This window comes from Balaenoptera physalus (assembly GCF_965194825.1).
Source record: "Balaenoptera physalus genome assembly, contig: HAP1_SCAFFOLD_1641, whole genome shotgun sequence".
Classification (NCBI taxonomy): domain Eukaryota; kingdom Metazoa; phylum Chordata; class Mammalia; order Artiodactyla; family Balaenopteridae; genus Balaenoptera; species Balaenoptera physalus.
In genome coordinates, this window is record NW_028125158.1 from 18,994 (window position 1) to 29,792 (window position 10,799).

A 10,799-nucleotide genomic window follows, 5' to 3' on the forward strand; every position below is an offset into this window, starting at 1 on the left:
GGCCAGCTGAGAGCACGGTGAACACCATGTCAGGAGCAGTCTCCAAGAAAGAGCATTTAATGTACAAAGGGATAACTAAAATATATTTAAGAGCTAGCACCCTGACTCCTCTTAAGGATGACTTACGTTGCCGGGGAAAAAATAAGAAGTGCTCGATGTAGAAGGTGAATAACTTTATAATTCCCAGGAGGATCGTGGTACCAGGACCGCAGAATGAAGAACTTGGGGTCCCCGTGGCTAATCCAGCGGAGGGAAAAGGAGAAACACAGACGGGAGAAAATAAAGGGAACCCTTGGTGCTGCTCCAGGCCCAAGTCCAGGTATGTGCTCTCTCTCTCCACATCTTAAATAAAAGCCACCATGTTCCTCAGTCTTTCAGGTACTTAGAATTTCTCTTTAGAACCTGAAAATGGGGTCAGGTTTCCTGTCTGCATTGCTACAGTACAAAATAGAGGCAGGATGCCTGAAATAGTTCTCCATCTGGCAGAGGAGGCCTTGAAGCTGTGAGCCACTCACTGCGAACCAGCAGGACATGAAGGATTCTTGAGCAGATCTGAAGCTACTGGGAGGCCTTTCAGGAGTTAAATCCCATAGTAAATACTGTACCTTCAATGGCCCCTTCTCCCTCTCCGTCCAGTCTTCCTCCACGCGCGTGGGGGCCCAAAGGGGTTAAATGAGCACTCTTTGACTTGTACTTGGTGGTCCCAGAACTTGACTTGGGCTTGGAGACTTCCATGAAAAGTCTGCCTTCCATCTACTGGCTTGCGTTTCTTGGTCTCTCTGCTCCAGGCTAATTCCTTCAACCTGCTTTTTCCATTTCTGCCAATACTCCCCCTCTCCAGACCTTCCTAATGCTCTTCTGGGGCGGGAGGAGGCTTACTGAGGGCAATGTGTATTTCTAGAGGGAGAGGCGACCACATGACTTCACAGTGCTCGTCCCCTTGATTATTCAGTTTCTGTCTGGATTAGTCGTGGGTGTTTGTGCACCCCAGCCTCACCCCCAGGAGGCTTTAGAACACTGTCCTTATCTCAGCACTGAGCCTCTCTCTAGCCTCCTTCCCTCTCTCTCCTTACCCACCTTTACCCACAGACTCGCAGGCTTTCTGCACCTCTGAGGAACAGAAGCACTTCACAGAACCTCTGCTACAGAACCAAACATATTGAAATGACTCTTTACGAAGATATTGAAACAACAGAAAAAGAAGACATGACGATTGTTTCTCCTGAGGGTTCAATTACCTAGGGGGCCTTTAGCAAACTTTGATCGATACATCTAACCCTTCCTTCCTTGGCAATAGTTGAGCACACTGTGAGGAAAACAAGTTAGAGAATGGAAAAATAATATTTGGATTTCAACGAAATAATAAAAATGCAGGGAGTGTCTTTGACTTTTGCAAGGTGAGAAGAGAGTTTACATTTTGATTATTTGATGGCAGGAATCCCTTTTAAAACAGGGCCAGTCTGCATGATGCATTCAAAAATCAACCTTTTCAAATATAGCCATAACCCCCACAAGATTTCTTGATTTCTCGGGGGTCAGATAAACCATCACATTTCACAGTGGTGCCCTGTACATGAAAGTGATAAACATAATCTGGAAGCACAGCAGTGGCTAAAAATATGGAGCTGGCAGCCATTCGCTGAAATGATTTTTTGCTTTTAATTCATTGCATAAAATGCTCATGTCCAAATTCAGGCAGGTAGATCTTACCAACCATCAAGAGCTTCAACCCTGCCAACAGTTAAGTATGCACTTTTAAACCCTACTTTGACTGCTCCAGAAACTTCCTGGGTTTCTTCAATGCCTCTGTTACTATTTCCTTTGTGTCATTTTGTTTTTCTTTCAAAACATAGCTGTGTGACCTTGGGGAAGTTATATTATTTCCTTGAGACTTGGTTGCCTTCTCTGTGAATATCTGGGTATAATTTTAGTATTGCCCAATAGACTTTTCAGTGATAATGAAAACATTCTATATCTGTACCATGCAATGCAGTACTCAATAGCTACATGGAGCTAATAAACATCTTTGAAATATGGCAAATGCAACTGAGGAACTGAATTTTTAATCTTATTTTTAAATTTGTTTAAATATAAATAATGCCACGTGGCTAGCATCTGTTGACAGTACAGATCTACATAATATTTTAAGGACACTCTCCACTCAAAAACTCTACCATTCATTAACTCAGCCTAAATATTTTTGCCCTCTGACAAACAGAAAATAATTTATGCTTCCCCTGAAATTATCTGTCAAGACCTTTATCAGTTTGGGGTCATTCTATTCTTAAAATTGACTTTGCTTTATGAAACTTTAATAATGTTGGAGTTTCCTGCCCTTGGTACCACCTTTGTGATGATGGGAAATATTGTGGATGATCAAGGACCATTTCAAGAGATCATGGAGAGAAACCTCCTCCTGGATTTAATTTCATTATGAGGATGTCAAAATGCTGAATTACTTAAAATAAAACCCATACCGTTTTTATGCTAAGTTATATTCTACATGTAGCTGGACAAATGTTAAAAATATTTTTAAAGAACTGCACATCTATTTCTGAAGCTGATTTGGCTGTTCAAGGCTTGCTAGCACTTTATCCATCTCAGTACTATTTCACTTCGTAAACAAATCCAGTTGCCATAATTGCTGCATATGTGTCTGTGTGTGTTCCCTTCTAGGTTATATGTTTTTGAAGTTGGAAACTATACTTATATCACAGCCCCTATGTAGAGCACAATATCCATTGCTAATTCAGATTGTGTTTTAAGATATGAGACAAAATTTAAGACTTTTATTATAGTCATAAACATCTAGCAAACCAACCAGAAAATAAAAGCTAATTTTCGATTGGTTGGCCAAGAACAAAAAAGAGAGGAATACCTAGTGCAAAACCATATCTCTAATAACTACTGTTGGATTTAGAGCACACACATGCTAATAAACTTATTTTAAAATAACTTCTTATCAAAGATTTGAGGTTGGACCTGAAAAATTATATCAGAAGTGAAAGTAATCATGTGGGCTGACCAGCCAGGATCACACAAAGTAAGTGTATACTATATATAAAATAGATAAAACTACGAGGTCCCACTGTATAGCGCAGGCAACTATATTCAATACCTTGTAATAACCTATAATGGAAAAGGATCTGAAAAAGAAATATATATATCTGAATCACTTGGCTGTACACCTGAAACACAACATTGTCAATCAACTATACTTCAAGTAAAACAAAACAAAACAAAGTAAGTGTAAAGGGAAGTATAGTTTTATAAATTCACCTCTGATATCCAATGGACCAACTGAAAGACAACAGAAACTACCACTTTCTAGGAGACAGGACACGGCCAGCAAACTAGGCCGTTACCCTCGGTAACGGTCATACCTGCCAGAAAATATACAGACTAGCCTGCATTCATGAATACATAGGAATTCTTCATTTATCTGGCATTATTAGGCAATGAGGTATTGTATGTTAGGAGAAGTTTTTTTTAAATGACAAATTTAAGAGGAGTTATTTTAACCTTCACTCGGTAATTTTTTTCTAAAATTAAGAAATGTAACCACTGGTGTATCTAATATTTCCTTGATAACTCGGGGTCATCAGTTCAATCAACATTTGCATGAATAATGCGAATGGAAACAAGACAGGCATGCTTACTGAAACTGAAAATGACATAGCACTGGCTGGAATAACTGATGAGACAGCAAGATAAAAACAAAAATGAAAACAAACCGTGATCAAGAAACAATCAGTCAGGTTCTGACTTTCTGTACTTAGTTTCAAAAAGCGATACCACAAATCCCAGCGAGAGACTCCAGCATCATTAGCTGTCTTTCTCCTTTGTTTCCACTTTCCTTTCCTTTTTCTTCTACCCTAGATTGTTCCAGGAAGTGTTTATAGTTGCTTGCCAGACAAATTCTAATACTTGCTTTCTCTCATGCAAACTTCACCATATGTCCATGTGATAAACAGTGTGGAGGTAAAAGACAATTCATCACAGGGACATCTCCTATGAAAAGAAAATTAGAAACTAGCTTCTAAACATGCAGAGAGAAGGGCGTGGTGTCAGGCACTAATTTCCTTGCGAATTCCTCTCCCTTTCTAATAGACGTTCTTATTTACCCAGAGCCCTTTTTATTGGTGTCCTATTCCAGACTGCTCCACTCCGCCCATCCTCATCCTGTAAAATACATTCACACTCTTTTGTGACCCTACTTATTTGCCCATTAAATAATCAATCATAGAACTGTCGGAATTAAATAGAGAGGGAAATTAAAACACTGGAGTCACTTGGAGGGTTTAAGCAGCTCCACCAGAAAATACCGGGCATGGATTTAAAGAGGCTGCACGGGACTTGCGCTTGTCCAAGTTCTTTCTCAAGAAGTACCTGAAATAAGCCTAAATTCAGAGTTAATCAGCTTGGCCTGCTTTCTCAGGTGGACTGGAATTCATTGCTCTTTCCCCTCAACTCCCTGATGTCAGTGGCACTTTCTGGAGATGAGGGGGACTTCTCTGCCTACTGCAGAAGCTCAGTTCCCCCCCCCCCCCGGGCCCACTCCCTGTCTGAAATCCCACACTTGAGGCCAGATGCCAGCCTTCCCAGAACATTCGTGGTCTCCTTTCAGTTTTTGAACTGCTCAGATTGAGTCCCTGTAGACTCTTTCTCAGCCTGAAACCTGATCTTCAACCCCTTTCCCTGACCTCGATGGTTACCTTCCTACTTTACGCCTCAGGTGCTTTAGCCATAAAATGATATATTTGCCCTTAATTCTAAAGTCTTCTTTCTAAAGCTCTACAATGTGGTGGCTCCTTGAAAATGTTTCTCTTGCTGGTTTGAATTCTGTAGAGAATTAAAACCACAGCTACTCTAAAAGACAGTAAGTTACGTTGGATAAGGAAAGTGTGCTTTTGTGGTTAGATTAACAGGGATGGAAGACGACTTAGTATGTTTTAAGATACTCCTAATCCATTCTCATGAGAGTCAGGGGAAGAAGGGGAAGAGAGTTAATAAAATACCAAACGATTGTGACAAATTAAGTTCACCAAGATGTAGCTGATCAGTTACTACTTGAATAAGCCACACATATCCAATTCAAGTTTTCCTTTATTTTTCTGAGAAGGGATCCCAGTGAACTGAGTCCCATGTTCAGTAACTCCACGTTCAATGGCTTAGTCTTTAAAAACTGTTATGTTGCTGGAAGAAGAAATATTGCCCATCAGTCCTAACTGATGTTTAGCTATCACACACATTTGAAGTAAATTTATTACTTTGCCTGATCTCAGGGTAATACATTCCAAAGGGGCAAAGAGCACACGAAAATTTATGGAGTCTCCATCTTCTACACTAAAGTGTGCAATAAATTACATATTATTTGGCCGTGAAATTCACAAGCCATAGGAACCACACCATTAGCAATGTATACAGTGGTCAACAGCAGGTAATGATAATGATATAAAACAAAATAGACTGTGTATGTTGGCACTGCTGCCAATAAAGCAATCATTAAATGCATTCATACGCATCTACGTACGCTAGGTAAGCTCTTTGAGGGCTATTGCTATGAATTCGACATACCTGTCAGGATATTATAGCCCAGTTTCTATGGCCTGTACTCAAAGACGCTGAGAAAGGGTTCCTGTGGGTAAATTCAGACCTTTTCTCAATATAGAATTTGGTCAACATGCATTCTGAACAGCAAAATTTCACACTGCTTTCAATTTTCCTACACTAATTGCCACCTCAACAAATGCAGGATTAAGTATAATGGATTATAAGAAGTTAGGAAGGAAAGATGGAAGAAGAGAAGGAAGGTAGAAAAAAGGTGGGTATGGAGTACTTCAACATTTATGTAAAGAGTGGACCTAAAACTAACCTGAGGTTACCCTCAACTATTAGCATATGCTATAGAAACTTAAATGAAAAAATTTTAAAAACCTGCAAGGGAAACTCAAAGAGTCTTTGTTTTTTTTTACTTTACTGCATATACACGTCCATCTTAAATAGTCTATGTGCTTATATCCAATAAGAGAGCATTGTTTTGCAAGGCTATTTGGGTTCTATCAGCATGTAAAGGTCGGACAACTCAACTTGAGCAGAGTTAGCCTTCAGGTGAATAATTGCTTCTTTCAGGTTGTGAGCATTTGAATTTTCCAGAAATGTTTCCCAAAAATTTAAAACTAAAAGAGTCCTAGGACAGCGTCCTTTAGAAGTTTTATAGTATCAAGGTTTTTGGGGGAAGAGTAGCCTTGTCGATTATCAACACAATGATTCCAAGCAGGTCAATTTATGCTGAGAATATTACATAACGGAACCCACTTCACCTCCAGTATACTGACAATGATCTTCCTTACTTCAACCTTGTGCTTCTTAGTAAAGTTGAAAATACTGAGCCAAGAACAGACAGTGACAATGCCAGAGACCCAGATGTACCTGTAGGTGCCTTCAGACAAAATCAGCCACCCAGGCTGAAGTCCTGGTTTAAAACATCCCAATATGAATGAATCTCAAAAACCATATGCTGAGCAAGTGAAGCCAGATCAAAAGGGCACCTACTGTAGTATTCAACTGACATGAAATTCTAAACTGGGCAAAATTCATCTCGAAAGATAAAAAACAAATCAGTGGTTGCCTTGGGGTGGGAGATGGGGATACTTTTGCAAAAGCCTAGGAGGAAACTTTCTCGGGTTTTAGAATTGTTATCTATCTTTATGGGGGTGGTTATACAAATGTATACATTAATTAAAAGTCACTGAACCGTTAGCTAAAAATGTCTGCATTTTGTTGTATGCAAATGATACCTTAGTAAGGTTGACTACAAAATGAACCCAAAACAAAACAAAGCAGAAGAAAAACCTCTCAAGACCTCAAAGGAAATACACTGTTTTCTTCCAGGGTACCAGATTGGAAATAAGGCATTGGTGTGCTCTACCCTCAGATTATCCCTAGGATTATGTAGTCTATTTTAAAGCACTAGAGTCCCCTATCAGAAAAACTCACCCCATGTTTACTCACTTTGATTTCTTCTCTGCCTCTTCTCCCGACACAGTGAAGTCATTTACGGAAGAAAACCCAGCTTTTTCCAACTTTGCATCATCACATATTCTTTCCAAAGCTATTACTTATGGAATAAAATTTGGCTACACTTTGTAAAACTCTAGCTTTTTGAGCCTTACAAGTCTTAACGGTTAACCTACTGCCTCCATTCGAATTTGGGAAAAAAATTATTTTGCAAATGAATAGCTGAGATTTGACATTTTTGTTTTTTTGTGATTTTCTCTTCCCCTAAGAGAGAAGTGAGTAGGAATGAGAAACACATACATAAAGAAAAAAAAATTATCTTGCTGCCTTTGCATGGTTATAATTTATAGGAGGCCCTCTTCAACAATAATCTATCATCAGAATCAATAAAATATAATCTCCATGAAGGCCAGGCCAGGATATTTGTCTCTTTTTCAGCAGATTGCAATACAAACCACATTTATGGATACGCTTCGTGATGATCTTTGTAATACTGTAACGGTTGACCATTTCCTCATGCCTTTTCACGTTAACTTAAACCTGCTTTTTCACTAATGACCTCACATTTCCTTCTCTATCACTTGGTTGTCGGCCTCTTTTCCAACTCGCATTTCACTCTGGAACCAAAGGAAGACTCACACCTTCCTGCTTTTTAGTGATACCTCAAGGTCATTACCGTATTGCGATCACCCTGAAGAAGAGCCAGACAATTGTTATTTCAGAGCCATCTGACAGTGTGTAGCTCTAAAAATTAACTAAGGACCGCATTTGTCAAAAATATCCTAGTTTAAGATTTTGGTAATACAGCAACAGTAATTCCGAAGTCATTTATGACAATCAGCGTGGGAAGCACCCTCCTTCGGGAAGATCCTTTGCCATATAACACTCTTTCCCTGTCAGGTGATAAGGAAGCATGGCCGTGCAAAGTAACCTTTTGTGGAAAGAAATACTTGGCTTCAACAAGGCTTGAAGTTCATACATTTTTCTTGAATTAGATTCCCCATTAATTACTTTATCCACAAAGAGGTAATTATCAGAATTATGTAAGCGATTAAGGAGATGCTACTCCACATTCTTTCAGCTTGTTGACCTTTCTCAGCTTATTTCATGTGGCTATCTGAAACATCAGTGATTTACATGTGTTTCTTTCTTTTTTTTTTCTTTAACAGATTTGTGTGTGTGTGTCCCCCCATGATGAAAACATCATTAAAATAAAATCTCATGAATAGACTCTTAAGAAGCAGAGTCTACTTGAAGTCCTGGAAAATGTGAAAGCACTAATATTCATGGACAACTCTACACTCTGAAAGTTACTGCAGATTTTGCTGATCTCTATTTTGTCTAGGAGTTTTTCAAATTTTCTACCATGATCATTTGTTAGTTTTATCATTACATAATAAAGGCATTACATCATACAATCTTTTGTTATCCATTGCAGTTTTAAAACTATTCCTTTCCTTGTCCTCGCAGATATGTCATAGATTATTAGTACACAAGCAAATACTTTCAACGTAACAGTACTTTATAGTGAGAAGAACTATACTGAGCTATCTCTATCCTAAGACAATGCACTAGAAAAGCACTAGGAATTCTTAAGCACTAGGAATACAGAGACGATCAAGGGGCAAGTTCCTTGCCTTCGAGTATACATAAATCATTATAGCAAATGCTTAAATAGCACTTAGTATATAACTCACCACAGCAGTCTTATTATACTCCTTTTTAATAGGTGAGCAGAGGAAGCCACAGGGAAGTCACAGGGTAAAGCCAGAATTTGAACCTACGTAGACTAGTACACTCTCCACGGCTTTAACTACTACGTTAAAATATATATATATAAAAGTTATATATATATATATATAACTCCAAGTATTCCAAAGTTACAAAACACTTATCTACCAAAATTCAGAAAGGAGCACACAAACTTGCATAGAAAATAAACATGTAAAAGTTCATAAATAAACCACAATATAACCTGCTCCACATAATATACTGACTGCAGTGTCCTGGGCCTCTCCCATCCTTAGGTAGCCGGAAATTACAACAAAATAATACTTTTCACTTTTGGAAGCCACACCATCTCTCATACCAACCAACCAATTACTTGCTTAGAGAGAAGAGGAAATTAACCTGAATATCATATATATATATATACACATATATATATATAGCATTACTGATGTAGAATCATTGTTTAAAGACAATAACTTCAATAGCAGAAGGAACTTTACCATTGCAGGCTTCAGATTAACTCTATATTTCTCAGATTTCGTGCTAAATCATAAAATGCCATATTGTGTCTGAAGCTATATTTTCAATACTCCATTTTCTTAAATGGACTAGCAAAGCAGTAAATACTGAGGAACATTTTGGCTCCCAAATCCTAAAGCCATTCTGATTATGCCTGGGTGATCATGGGGACATCATTGGAACTACCAGAGGACTGGCTGAAATACCAGTGTTCTGGCCAGCTTATAAATTAGAAATTATACAGAATCCAATTTTAGTTTTTTGTTAAGTAATTCCTATGAGGCTTTTGGGCTGTCAGTGTAACGTCCTTTGATGTGTAATCTTTATCGATTAGATAGGGAACAGTGCCAATCCTCGGCATAAATACTTTCACAATCTGACACTGAAAACCCACTGTAGGGCATAGGACCTGCAAATAGGATATGAATCACACACACATCCACTCATTCAGACAATCCACAAATACTCATTTTTAAGTCTACTATATGCCAATAATGTACCGGGCTCTAAGATGCTAAACCATGCTAAATGCTGAAACAGACATACTCAGTTCTGGCCCTCCTGGAACTTATTACCTACATAAGTGCCTTCATTGTAAATGGTTAGGTCTCAGCCAATGCTATTATCAGAAGGTGACCAAATGATAGAGCTTGCTTTCTAAACAAGCTCCACACTCTTTGCTTTCAACATTTTTGCTTTCCTTCAAGGCACATAATCCAGTGGTCAATTTCTCCCAGTTAGGGAGGTTTGGGGAAAATTTACCCAGTGAACAATTCCTTGTGGCCTCACCCCTTTCCTCACACTCTCCTCTGTGCTCTTGAGCTAAAGAGACCTGGATTAAAGTCACTTGCTCTAACCTTATTATTTTAAAATACGGCTGCTCCTGCTTTGAGGATTTCCACTGGACCAACACGGTAGCAAAGCAGCACTGAATCAGAAGCAGGTAAATTTCAAAATGACAGCTCTAAAAAGATCCACTTTCCTTTTGTTCTCCTCCTATCCCTTTGCTCTGAACACCTTTGCCCTGAGGCTTTGCCTTTACCCTTCTCTGATTACTGCTCCAAAAGGGTTTCCAAGAGCGGGGGAGTATTTATGGTTTCATTTGCTCCCAAGTCCTTGGTGGAAAAGGATGCTTGCTTCCGGATTCTTACTAATTGTGGAATTCACATCATTAACACAAAAATCATCATTTACAAAAAAAAAAATTTCCTCAGCTTCCTATTTCTTCTGGGCCAACACTGAAAGAATATTTTCAAAGAAACAATATCCTCTCTCCTTTGCTCTTCTGAGTTTCACGTTCTTACCTCTAGTCTCATTTTCAACCCTTATTACGGGATGCATCACAAAAATTGAAGAAAGTTCTTTGTGCTTTCCCTGTACCAGCCAATTATTCTAATTTGTTCTGTCTCTAACGAACAGAATGCAAAATCAACACAAAGCCTGATTATGCGACCTCTTCCAAGGGAAAGGTCTGAGAGTTGTCTATTTACTAATGAAGCTCAGTGTGTATTAAGGGTTGACTGAAGCAA

General features: G+C 38.8%; 1 long non-coding RNA gene across 2 annotated transcripts; it reads left to right on the forward strand.

Moving 5' to 3' along the window:
- Window positions 1-272: 272 nt before the first annotated feature.
- LOC309654011 lies at window positions 273-8,438 on the forward strand. 2 transcript variants are annotated; one of them, XR_014259717.1, is made up of 3 exons: window positions 273-319; window positions 1,090-1,397; window positions 8,190-8,438. It is a non-coding gene; the product is annotated as an uncharacterized lncRNA (long non-coding RNA). The 2 variants fall into 2 exon arrangements; XR_014259718.1 differs by lacking the exon at window positions 273-319 and having other exon boundaries at window positions 602-1,397.
- The last annotated feature ends 2,361 nt before the right edge of the window (window positions 8,439-10,799 follow it).